The sequence below is a fragment of the Equus caballus genome, chromosome 18 (assembly GCF_041296265.1).
Source record: "Equus caballus isolate H_3958 breed thoroughbred chromosome 18, TB-T2T, whole genome shotgun sequence".
Lineage (NCBI taxonomy): Eukaryota > Metazoa > Chordata > Mammalia > Perissodactyla > Equidae > Equus > Equus caballus.
Genome location: NC_091701.1, coordinates 3669797 through 3678808, shown reverse-complemented (window position 1 = coordinate 3678808; position 9012 = coordinate 3669797). Strand labels below are relative to the sequence as shown.

The following is a 9012-nucleotide window of genomic DNA, read 5'->3' as shown; positions in this document are numbered from 1 at the left end:
TGCCCTCACCCTCACTTGCAGGGACCGCCCATCCCCTCCTGTTGGGCCTCTCCCAGGACGCCCTTCAGAGCCCTTTCCCATCAGAAGGGTCTGTATTGGTCTCATAGCAAAAATCCCCACTTCGTTCCAGTCCCGGCCCAAGCCAGCCCCTCTGTTCCCAAAGACCCTACTGGGAAGCTATGCACCCTTAAGGGCCTTTAGCCCTGTTACCAGGCTTTCTGGCATCTCCCGTTTGTGCTCCTAATTAGGACCCGGGGGTTGGGAGCAGAGCTCCTGCGTGGGCTTCCTTGGAGTCCCCAGAACACCTGAGAAGATGCTGAGCTCCCTGGATGACCAGCTGATTGTCACCACGGGATTTGGCTGGTGGCCAGCAACAGGTGTGTGGCACGCAGACGCTGATGGCCTGTGGGGACTTTGCCGAGGAGCCAGGGTTAAAGATCAGCCAGCTGTGAGCCTCCGCTTGCTGGGGCTGCAGGAGCCGTGTGGGAGTGGATGTGCTTGGAGCCCAAGGACAAAGTCCCACAATAAATTACGTGGCCCAGAGCTCTCGGCCATTTCCTCTTGGCCCTTCCGCCTCCTGCTCCTCTCCCTCACTCTCCCACAGCCCGGAGCCCTGGCACTGCCTCCTTTCCCTGCTCCTTCAGAGTGCTGACGGTGGAGGCAAAGAGAGTCGGCGAGACCCCCCGTCCTGACAAGGTGAGGGCGCACCGGGGGCCTTCTGTGTCTGCCAGGGGCGCTGGGCAGGCTGTGAGGACGGGAGGGGGTCGCTGGCAGGAGGCGGGCCGGGAGGCACAGACCTGGGGAAGCTCTGCAGGGCTCGCCTGGAAACAGGGAAGGCCTGTGACGCACTGTGCTGGAGAGCCCCTCCAGGAGCCCGGGCATCGGAAACCCCAGCCCAGAGATTCGCCTGCCCGTCAAGCTGCAGGGCCGGCCTGGGGGCTGAGGAGGAGGAGCAGAAGCTCTCCTGGCCTCCGCTGCAGGAAGGCAGACTCCCTGACGGAGGGGACGGAGCCCCCTAGCATGAGGCTTCACCTTGGACTCGGGAGTGAAGGTTAGCCTGGTGCCGATAACTGGGCACCTGGCACACGTCAGCTGTGCCATATGTGCCATCTCACTGCGTCCTCACAGCACACTGGTGTCACGGCCTCCTTCCTACAGGCAAGGAGACTGGAGCCCCCGGAAGTCAAGGTGCCCTCAGGGAGAAGCAGAGCCGGGCCTCAACTCAGAGCCCGGGCCCGTCTGACTCACCCACACACCTTCTCGGACAGTTGTGTTAGTCCCCTCTGAAAGGCCTGGGCCGCCAGGGTGAGGCAGGACCCTGCCTGCCTGGCCTCACAGCCTCCTCTGCGTGGGGGCATTGGGTCGTTGGGGGAGGCGTGACTGAGGGGAGGGGCTCCACTGTGGGCTCCCAGGGGCTGCCTCCCTCAGCTGTCGGATTGGTGGGCATCCATGCCCACTTCACAGAGGAGGAAATTCGAGACGCAGACATTGGGGGGTCTGGCAGCTGGCAGGTGTGGGGCCCCATCCTAAATCCCCTAAAGCAGGTGTGTTTGCTCCCCACGACCAGGCTGGTCCCTCGGACTCCACTCTAACTCTTGACTTGAATTTTATTCTAACCCATAAAACCCTGAACTCCCTTCAGGATTTTAGTCTGAAGAGAACCAAAACTCTGCTTATGGCTCCCTGGGCCTCGAACACGCCTTCCCCGCGCCCCTAGCCAAGGAAACTTTGATAAGAACCACCCAGCTCAACAGCGCTTCCTGGAGGGTGCTCCCCCTCTCCCTGGCCCCGGGGGTGCCCTGCTGTCTGGCCCTCAAGGCCTCCTCCCGGAGGCCTATCCGTGTGTGTCTGTCTTGGGTCCAGCTGTGTGCTCACTTCAGCACCGGCTGGGGGTGGCAGGTCTGCAGCTCTGAGGAGAGGTGATGCCATAGGAACAAACACTTACCAGATACGGAAGGGGCATAACTTCATGCTTTTCACGCCTTTTGAAGGCTCTTGCTCCCACATTCTCCCTCAGGCCCTGTGACAAGCCATTCATGGAGGAAGAGCAGGAATTATAGTATGATTTTTCACAAGAGCACATTGAGGGTAAATGCTTTGCCCAAGGCCACTGGATATGAGCGCCTTGAAGGCACAGGCTGAGGATTTCTCTGTTGCCTGCACCCTCCCAGGGTGTGGCAGAGAATGGGCACTTGGCAAATGTGTGTCAAGTGAAGGAATGGAGTAGTTACTAGAAGGAGAGCTGGGAGACAGTCAAGTCTTCCAAGCCAGCGTCATCTCAGACTCTCTGGTCTACCTCCTCAATTAACCAACCAGCGGGCTTCACGCTCCTTCACTGCTGGCTGGCGGGGCGAGACTGCAAAAGAAAAGTGACCCGACCGGGGCCCAGACCTCATGGGCATCAAGAAGTCAGAGGCAGAGATCCTGGGGGCGAGCCCGGGGCGGGGACAGAAGTAGGTGAAGGAACCCAGCGGGCTTCGGAGGAGAGGACGATGATGGTGGAGGTCAGGGATGTCCCAGGCTAAGGAAACAGAGTCACAAAGGTGCAGAGGAAAGGAAGTTCCAGTCCGCTCGGCTCTGTTGGTGCCCGGCAGGAAGCGCGTGCAGGCGCAGGGGCTGCAGGAGACGCTCTGTCCACGCTGATAGGAATGTCTCTTCCGCATCGTCCTTCACAGTAGCCCCGTGCTACATGCGGCTACTGAGCACTCGAGGTGCGGCTAGTGTGACTGAGGAGCTGAATTTAAATGTTAACTGAAATTAGCTTAAATTTAAATAGCCGCATGTGGCTAGTAGCTACCATATTGGACAGTGCAGCCCTGGAGAAGGCAGCGCGTCAGACTAAGGAGGGGTGAAGTAGACTAAACAAGCACTTTGGAGCCAAACAAGCATGGGTTCAAATCCCGACTTGGCCACCTACCAAGTGTGGGAGCTGACTCCTCAGTTTCTTCTTCTGTCAAATGGAACCACATCACTTACTTTGCAGTGTTGTTGTGCAGATTAAATTAACCAACTACTATTGGGAAATCCTTGGCACGCACCTGAGTACGGTCTGAGGCCTGAGCCCCTGCTCTGTCCTGGGCGCAGGGCACAGAGTGCTGAGGGAGCAAAAGGGAACCATAGGCAGCGGAAGAGACCGAAATGCACGTGGATACGACAATCTCTCTGTCATCCGTTGCCTGCCTTATTCAAAAAGTAAGCAAAAGAGAGTATTTGAGGCAGTTGCAGATACCTATAGTACAACAGAATCAAAAATAAAGTAAATGAGAAATGAAGATGAAGCGAAAGTTAAGGTAGACGAGTGCAGCTGGAGAAAGGCTAGGACCCATAGTTCCCGGGTGCTGGCGACACAGAGCCACCACATCTATTCTGAGCTACCTGGTGGACAACGCGAAAACAAGATTAATAATGTCTTCGAGTTAAGCACAAGCCGGTCTCAGGAGGAAGCCCATCTTTGCAGACGGGTTGTCGGGAAGGGGAAACCAAGTGAGGAAATGCCCTTGGCAAAACCAGTGAATTCCAGAGGGCTTCTCAAGGGCTGTCTCTACAATGAAGGAGGGCATCTCTGCCAAGCTCTCCCCGGGCGGGCTGGCAGCGCCTGCTACAGCGAAGCTCAGGAAAGCTGTTCTCTGCGCAGGTGTGAGTCACAAGTTTCAATGCAAGGCAGTGAGTGCCCGTCCTGAGTGCTGCCCAGGGTCTTCTGGGACCAGAGAGGGGCAGGCAGTAGCTAGGACGGGTGAGGACAGCACCAGGGAGGCTGCAAGGAGACACAAGTCAGGTCTGAAAGAGTGGACGGGAGATGAGGCTGGAAAGGCAGGCCCTTCGCCTGGACCCACAGGGAGCCGCGAGGGCACTGAATGCACGTGTGCGTGTCCGCTGTGAGGGGGAGAGATAAACTCGGTCTACTGGCTGCTTGTGGGACCAGCGGCCTTGCTGAATTCCCCACAGCTGGAAGGGGAGGAGACCCTGCTGGGAGGAGAGATTCTCCTGGCAGAGCTTGTTCACCAGGGCCACCCTGCCACCACCGACTCCCCAGGAGGGGTGAGGAGCCCGGCTCTGAGGGAGCAGGGTCTCTCAGCTCCACATTGTCATACACTGCGAGGTTTTTGGCAGTGGGGGCGGCTAGGCCCTGTGCCCCCTAGGGCAGGATGGGACGGAGGACTACAGCTCCATGTCCTCACCCTGGGCTTACCTGGGCAGAAGAGAAGGGAGGCCCAGTGAGGACCCAGAAGCATCGTGTCTCTGGGCCAGGGGCACCTCTCAGGGACATATACCTCTCAGGTTGCCAGTCACATGGTACTCACGGGAATGGCACCTGTGGACATCACCCCGAAGGCCAGGCACTCCTGTGTGGGGTGGGACTCCCTTTCAATAGAGGATGTGTCCTTCTGCAGGCCCTCCGGGCTCTGGGCTGCAGAGAGGGGCTGAGCCGTCCCGGGCCACAGCAGTGCACGTGGAGGGGCTCAGAATATGGCCCCTTTCCCTGCTGTGCGCTGCCAAGCTCCGCACCACTGAGAGCCCCCGCCTCACGGGGCTGCTGCTGCCGGCAGCCCCTGTGTTCCTCCCCGTCACTGAAGCTGATGGCTGGTCTTGGCGGATGGTCATCGCTGTGGCACAGGGCAGGATTTCAGGCACCCGGACACTCCCGTGGGTAGGAACATAGATCATGAAAGCAATCTACGGCTATGGACAAGCCAAACATGACAGAAAGGAGCAGAATGTGAAGGAAAATTCCCCCCACTCCCTCCGTCTACACCACCTCCAATCCCGCTCTCCAGAAAAAACCACTGTTAATGGTTTAATATAATTATCTCTAAAGAAGATGTATCTCCATCTTTATATATATATCGCCTGTATTTCTAATCAAAAATGTCATAATACTATAAAATATAGTTTGCTTTTAATACATACACATACATCAACACATGTATTAGATCGAACCGTAGGAAACTGCCAGTGTTTGTCTGTCCCGACCGACTGGACTGGCGAGGTCCAGCCGGATCCCTATGGCCTACTGGACTATGCTGACCTCCCCCGAGTGGCGGTCCTTCCTGCCTACACCAGCTGGTGCAGACTTTGTTCTCCTCGGAGCGGTGCATTACACCTCAGGGACCCTGGGCTCTGGGGGAGTGGGGAGTAGGCAGTTAGCTGGTGGCATAGGATACCTTCCAAGCCTCTCAGTGTCTCCCCCAGCCCCTGACGCCCTTTCTGCCTAAAGAATGCTCACACCCCTTTCTGGGGCAAAGCTTTGTCAGCCCTCCAGGGGAGGGCTCTTTCTGGGCTGGCGTCGCATAGACCAGAGTCTCAGTGTGGGTTTTGCTTCTTGGACTCCAGTCACCTCATCTGTGCCCCACACACCATCTGACACACAGCCCCCTGCCCACTCTGGCCCCCTCCAGGCCCCAGCAACACTCTGATTTTCTCCCCAGCTCCACCTCCCCACTCGCCTTTCAGCATTGTCTTACCCACTCCCTCAATCCTCCAGCTCAGCGATGCCCCAGAAATGCGTGTCAATGGTGTGTCTGTAGACTTCCAGCAGCTCTGAGGAGGGCTTTGGGAACCAGCAGCTCACCCTTATCCCCTCAGGTGATGGTCACCCCCATTCTGCTTCCTGAGGTTAGCTAGGCCCTGGGGCCAGGGGAGGATGCTGACCCCCATGGGCTCAGCCACTCTGACCTGCCTCAGAGCAGGACAAGAGGGCCTGAGCTAACAAGAAAGCATCTCACCTCCAAGAGGCAGGAACTTGCAAATGCCCAGGGCTTCCCCTCAGGGGCAACCTCGCTTGGGTCACATGCCCGCTCTGGGGTCCCATGATTCACAGTCAGAAACACAGTTTGGACAAAGGGAGGAGAACGCCCCCAAAAGGACACAGGGGAAGGCATGTCAGGCAGACCAAACAATCAGCATCTCCCTCAGACCCCAGAAGGTCATGGTGAGGGCAAGGGCCCTGGCAGGAAATGGAGGGGCCTCCAGAGGCAAAAAGGAAGACGGGGAGCAGCCTTGCAGAAGCAGGGAGTGCGTCCAGGAAAGGGGGTGTGGCTGAGAGAGCCCTAGATGGACTCCGCCATGTTGGCCTGGGGCGGTGAGTGCAGCGTTTGAGGGCATGTGCCTGTGAGCCAGGGCTGGGAGGGCGTGAGAGTGAGAGGGTGGAGGCCGCGTGGCGGGGCGCCTCCTTCAAGCAGCTGGGCTGTGGAACAACAGCCAGATGAGGGCAGTAGCTGGGGGGTCAGGAGGCCAAGAAAGTTCATTCTGGGAGAGACAGGACCTGAGTTTATCCCTGTGCAGAGAGGGAAGGACAGAAGAGCAAGAATGGATAAAGAGGTGAGAGGGAGGGGTAATCGTATTAGTTATCTATTGCTGCATAACAAAGTACTCCAAAATTTTGCAGCTTAAAATGACAAATATTTATCACGTCACTTGACTTCTGAGGGTCGGAAATCCAAGTGTGGCTTAGCTGGGCAGTTCTGGGCCAGGCGCCCCGCGAGGTTTCTGTGTGATTTCTAGGGTTGCTGGAACAAAATGCCACAGGCCAGATGGCTTAGACAACAGGAATCTGTGTTCTCACAGTTCTGGAGCTGGAAGTCCGAGACCAAGGCCCTGGCAGAGTTGGTTTTCTGCGAGGCTTCCCTCCTGGACTTGCAGACAGCCGTCCCCTTGCTGCTTTGTCCTCACATGGTCATCCCACTCTGCATGCACACCTCTGGCATCTCTTCCTCTTCTTCCGGAGGGCCTCGCTCATCTTGGACAACAGCCCACCCTAAAGCCTTGATTTAACTTCATCCCCTCTCTGAAGGCCAGATCTTCAAGTACAGTCCTTCTCTGAGGTACTGGGGGTTAGGACTCCGACATGTGAATGTGGGGACGCAATTCAACCTGTAACAAGGTTGCAGTCAGGCTGTTGACCTGAGCTGTGGAATGTGAAGCCTCGGCCGGAAGTGGAAGCTCTGCATCCAAGATCACTGGCTGTGGACAGGAGGCCTCTGCTCCGTACCGCAAGGGCCCCTCCTCAGGTCTGCTTGAGCGTCCTCATGGCCCAGCAGCAAGGTCCTAGGCCAAGCGAACTTAGAGAGGACACGGAGGAGGCCCCAAGCCTTTTGTGAACTAGTCTCAGAAGATACCCTCCATTTCTCCACCTTGTTGTGTTGTTAGGAGCGAATCACTGAATCCGCTCTCCAGGTGAGGAGAAAGAGTCCCCATATTTTAAAGGGAGGAGTGTCAAAGAATTTATGGACACATTTTAACTACCACAGTAACTGGCAGAGCAAAAGCCCTGATAGAGGAGGCCAGAGACAGGGCTGAAGGGTTGGTGCGCGGCCGTTGGGGGGGTCCCGTCCTCTGGGCAGTCCCTTAAGTGCTCCCAGGGACAGGGGGATGCAGGAGCGGCAGAGCTGGAGGCTGAGGATGGGTTCTCTCTTCTCTCAGTGACGCAGATCAAGGTGTTCTGCAGAGTGAGCAGCGGTGGGGGGGAGCTTTGAAATATGGGGTTTTTCGCAGAAAGAGCTGATCAGGGCCCACCGAAGGGTCTCCGGACATTTCTAAAGTCCGGGGGTGGGGGGATGCAGGCCATGAAACTGCTCTGGGCCCTGTCTTCGAGGTACGACCCATCCCCGGCATGCCCAGCTCAGGGCTGGGACTTTGCAAGGTGAGAGCAGGAGACAACAGTGTTCACGGGAGAGGGGTGGACCAGAGGGGTCCACATTGTGTACTGCTTATTATACTTTAATTTTATATTCTGTCTATGAGTATTTATAAAACCACTTTGTTCCAAAAAAGATTTAAGGCAGTTTTGAGCCAGCCCTGATGGCCTAGCAGTTAAAGTGTGGCACACTCTGCTTTGGTGGCCGGGGTTTGGTTCCCAGCTGTGGAACCACACCACTCATCTGTCAGTAGTTGTGCTGTGGTGGTGGCTCACACAGAAGAACTGGAAGGACTTACAACTAAAATGTACAACTATGTACTGGGGCTTTGGGGAGGAAAAAGAAAAAGGAGGATTGGCAACAAATGTTAGCTCAGGGTGAAGCTTTCCCAGCAAAAAAAAATTTAAGGCAATTTCCAGGCTGGTTGGGATAGAATGAAGCTGGAAGGCAGGCTGGCAGATTGGGGAGAAACAGGGGTCATGCCGACATGAGAGCACAGTTGCTCGGAGGGCATGCTGCTGGGCTGCGTGTGGCTGGGGAAAGGCAGTTGGAGGACATGGCTTCTGAGGTGTAGCCGTTCTGGGAACTGAGAAGATCAGGACCATTCTCAAAGGAGTGGAGGTCACCAGAGTCTGGGGGTCAGAGGAGCGGGAGTCCAGGACATGTGGCAGGTCATTCCTCAGGGTACGGCAGGATGTGTGAGGCACACCCAGGTGTCAGGAGCGGGATGGCATGAGGCACATGGAGGCCATGGGTGAGGGGACAGAAGGTGACAGAGCCAGAGACCATGGGTGGGCCTCGAATTTCTACCTGGAGTAGAGAAGCGAGGAGCCATAGCAAGAGTGGGGAGCCAGAGGCAGGGTGGTGACCCTCGAGTCTTTCCCACCCACTGCCTCCCTGGGTGATGGGAGACAGACCAGCCTGCAGGGCCACCTCGGTGGCACAGTGGTTAAGTTCACACGTTCGCTTCGGCGGCCCAGGGTTCACTGGTTCGGATCCCAGGTGCAGACATGGCACCTCTTGGCAAGCCATGCTGTGGTAGGCATCCCACATATAAAGTAGAGGAAGATGGGCACAGATGTTAGCTCAGGGCCAGTCTTCCTCAGCAAAAAGAGGAGGATTGGCAGCAGATGTTAGCTCAGGGCTAAGCTTCCTCAAAAAAAAAAAAAGAAAGAAAGAAAGAAAGAGGTGCCTGGGAGCCAGGATTCAATTAAGGGCTTCTTTACACTTTCAGATAGACTCTCAGACTTTCCCAAAGCAGAGGAAGTAGGGCAAAGAGCTTGGATTGCGGAGTTGGGCAGAAGAACCCCCTTCTTCACTCACCAGCAGAATAGCCGTGGCACAGTCCCGGCATGTTCCAGGCTCTGGAGCCCACCTG

General features: G+C 56.6%; 1 protein-coding gene across 1 annotated transcript in view; it reads left to right on the top strand.

The window, feature by feature from the left end:
• The first annotated feature begins 553 nt into the window (after window positions 1-553).
• Window positions 554-9012, top strand: part of MYO7B (myosin VIIB) — a 91871-nt gene continuing 83412 nt past the window's right edge. Inside the window, exon 1 of the mRNA XM_014732366.3 lies at window positions 554-696. The gene's annotated coding sequence lies outside the window, so the exon portion shown is untranslated. The remainder of the gene's footprint in view (window positions 697-9012) is intronic.